The sequence below is a fragment of the Pteropus alecto genome, unplaced genomic scaffold (genome assembly GCF_000325575.1).
Source record: "Pteropus alecto unplaced genomic scaffold, ASM32557v1 scaffold43, whole genome shotgun sequence".
NCBI lineage: Eukaryota > Metazoa > Chordata > Mammalia > Chiroptera > Pteropodidae > Pteropus > Pteropus alecto.
The window spans coordinates 541,962-545,491 of NW_006435764.1; the positions used below are offsets into that span (position 1 = coordinate 541,962).

Here is a 3,530-nt window from a genome sequence, read left to right on the forward strand (position 1 = left end):
GCTGTGGGGGGGCAGGGGCGGCTGTGGGGGCGCATGGGTGGCTGTGGGGGCGCATGGGTGGCTGTGGGGGCGCATGGGTGGATGTGGGGGTGCATGCACTTGTTTGAACCGCTGTTGCAGTTGTTTTGGGGGTACTTCAGCATCTTACAGAGAAAAGAGGGATGAGCCTGGGGCCTCAGACCCACCTTGACGGGTCCCCTCCTGGGAGGGAGTGGTTTGACCCACCAGCTGGGGCTCAGAGGAATCCTGGGAGCGCTGCCCGGTTATGGTCATTGTCCTACGTATGTTTATGCTTGGCGTTGGCCTCTGATGCCTCACCTTCGACCCCTGAACCGGGAGCCTGATCTGAGGTGAGGCTGCGAGGCTCTTATCCAGCCTGCCTTCCGTGGCCGCCCACGGTCCCCTCCCTGCCCAGCTGCAGCCGCTGCCCTGGCCGCCTGTCGCCTCAGGCTCCTCCTCGGCATCTCCCTCTCTCCGTCCCCGTCTCTCTGTGTCCGTGTCTCTCTCTGTCCCTCGCTCCCTACCCCGGAGGCTGACCAGCGACTGTGTCATTAGGTGCAGCTTAATTAAAACCCTATAAATCTCATAACCAAATAAGGTGGCGGGGCCAGCCCTGTGTGCAAACAAGCATCCGTGTGCCCTCTGCCCTCTGGGATGGGGGGGCCGGGCGGGGGTGGGGCTGTGAGGTGGGACAGTCCTCCTGTGTCTGGGCACCTTCCCGCCTAACCACGCCCACACCGCCTTGGCCGGCCTTGCTGGGCCTGACGCTGCCCTCTGGGACAGGCCTCGGGTCTCGGGGAGCCGCTTGGGGTCACGCGTAGGGGGTGGAGCGTGGCCGGCGGCCTCAGGGCTGTGTGTGGTCCCGTCCTGGGGTCCTGAGCTGTAGCTGTGCGTGTCTGAACACAGACCTGTAGACCCACTGCTGCCAGTGCTGTGGGGTGCAGCATGCCCGCCCAGGACGCCGGCCACGTGGGGTACAGAAGGCGCGAGGACCAGGGTCCGACCCACAGAAATCACCATCCACAGGGTCCACTCTGACCCCGAGTCTGCCGGTGGGGCTGGAAGCCAGGGTCTCCGCGTGCAGAGGGCCTCAGTGAGCCTTCCATGCTCGAAGGGCCACGAGGCCTGTCCCCACCAGCCTGGGCCTGCACGGGGCATGGCCGGGAGCGGAGACTCGGGGAGCCCTCCCGTGGAGGTCTGAGCGCTCGTGGCCCATGCTGACCCTCAGAGAGGATGTCTTTGAGTTTTTTAGCTTCTGTTTATAATGCCTTTTTTAAAAAGCACAAAACAACTCAGCGCCCCCAGCTCGGCGTCCCCAGCATGACTGTGAGCTGCTCTCTGTCACCCGGAGGGCCACCCGTTGGGACCTCCACTTGTCCATCTATTTGACCCTGCTCTGCCCTTATGCACTGGGAGGGTATGAGAGCCTTTACCTGTCCCTGAGAATCACCCCCCCGGGGGGGCCCGGGCAGAGCCCTGCTCTGTGCTGGGGGTGGCTCAGCTTCGTGGCTGGCCGGGAAGGGCCAGGGCAGTGTGGGCCAGTGGTCCTCTCTTGTCCCATGGATGCTCCAAGGAAATCCTGCTTTGTGTACCCGACACAGGGAGCTAAATCACGGGGCACCCCCGTTGCTGGCGGGCCAGCCCAGGTGGCGGCTGCAGGCACTTGGGGGCTGTGGGACAACTGCCCGGGGCTCAGTGTCCTACCAGCGGGCGCCTGGCACGGGCGCACACGGGCAGCTGTAATCTGAGACTCGGCTGACTGCCCTGGTCGCCACTGCAGCCACCACCTGCGTGGCCACCTGCGTGGTCACCTGCATGGTCACTGCCCATTTCCAGCCTGGCAGAGCAGGGCCATGTGCATCTCACACACTGTGCATCCCCTGCCCAGGCGTGACTGTGGGCCGAGCGAGAAGGCATCCACACGGGCCTTCCCATGGGGCAGCTGGCCAGGTACAGGGTCCCAAGCCCCTCAGAGGTGGAGGGATTCGGAACAGCTAGATGGCCCCCATCCCCAGCCTGTGGGTGGCCATCGCCCTGTCCCTGTGCCTCGGTTGGCTCTGCTGATGGATAGGGCCCGGAAGTGGCCTTAAAGTCCAAGGAACACACAGCTGGGGCAGCCTGGTGCCCACAATGGAGCGAGAGACGCATGCCCTGGCGTCCTGGGGGCCTGGTCTCCCTGCTCTGGACAGGAGGCTGCTGCCCGGAGGGCCCCAATTACCGGGAGGGGCGAGGGTAGCCTTGGGGCCGGGGGGTCTTCCAGAGTGGGGCGTTGGTGACCTCTGGCTGCTGAGGCATGAGTGGGCTGGCTGGGAGTGGCTCTGAGTCACGTCCTCTCCCCTCCCCGGCCGGTCCCCACAGCCAGAAGCCCAGATAAACCGGGCCTCTGTTTTCCCAAGGAGGAGGGGACGGGAGACAGTATTTCCCTTTCCTGTGACTGGACCTGCCTTTCGCGGTCCTGTGCCAAGGTCTTGGCTCACAGGCCCCTTGGACCCCCTGGCCTCAGCCCATGACTCAGGCCTCCCGGGGACCCGGAACTGCCCGAAGCTAGGGCAGGAAGAGATCCTGGATTAGCGTGGAGGGCAGGTACACGGGCCTTTGTCATCTGCGGCCTGTCCCCAAAGTCCACTCTGGGGAAACGGCACCCCACTAATCCACCACAGACGTGCCAACAAAGGCTTGGCGGTCCACCTGTCAAGGATGCCCGGCCGGGCCCATCTCCAGGCTGCCCTGAGGTTGGCCACCCGTCCCCAGCCCCGTGCATCTGCTCTGAGGCCACGTGCAAGTGAAATCGGACAGCATGTGTCCTTCCGTGTCTGGTCATTTCGCTCGGCAGGGTCCCCCAGGTGTCAGGGTTCCCTCCTGTTTAAGACTGAGTGACCGTCCGCCGTGGGGAGGGACCACGTTTTGTTGGTCTGTTTGTCTGCTGGTGGGCACCGGGCTGCCTCCATCTCCTGGCCACCGTGAACGTGGCTGTGCGAAGGGCCCCTTCCTGTGACCAGTGCATGCGCGTGACCTGAGGTCACACGGGGAGCAGGCTGCCTGGGACAGGTGGGTGGTTCCAGTGGCCGGGAGCTAAGGGACAGTGCTGTGGTCCTGGAGGGGCCCGGGTGGCACCCACAGTGCCACCACACAGGCCTCCTGGCAGCCACAGAAGCCCACCTTCTCGTCACCCTCTGTGTCCACTCACATGCGGCCTGAGTGCGGCTCTGCTTGTCCGCCCCGTGGCTACCCAGAACTCCGTCCGTGCCCGGCCCCCACCTTTGGAACCAGTCCCTGCCTCGATCTCCCCACTCGCCCATGCCAGTGGCAGCCCTGTGGCCAGGGGTCCCGTGTCCCTCCCCCACCAGCCCAGGGCCAGCGGGGATGGGCTCAGGGGCAGCTGCACGCAATGCGCGGCTGGGGACCTGAGTTCTACCCAGCGCGTGCCACCCTGCCCCCCGCCCAGAGCTGCCAATCGGGAGGGCCCTCGGCCTGGGGTGTGCGGACACTGTCCAGCCATCGAGGACGGGGCTCAGGACGCCCCGCACCTT

At 65.3% G+C, this 3,530-nt stretch overlaps 1 protein-coding gene across 1 annotated transcript in view; it reads left to right on the plus strand.

Moving 5' to 3' along the window:
* The window catches only part of MUC5B (mucin 5B, oligomeric mucus/gel-forming), a 100,063-nt gene that overhangs the window by 4,528 nt on the left and 92,005 nt on the right, over window positions 1–3,530 (plus strand). The gene's annotated exons all lie outside the window — the stretch shown is intronic.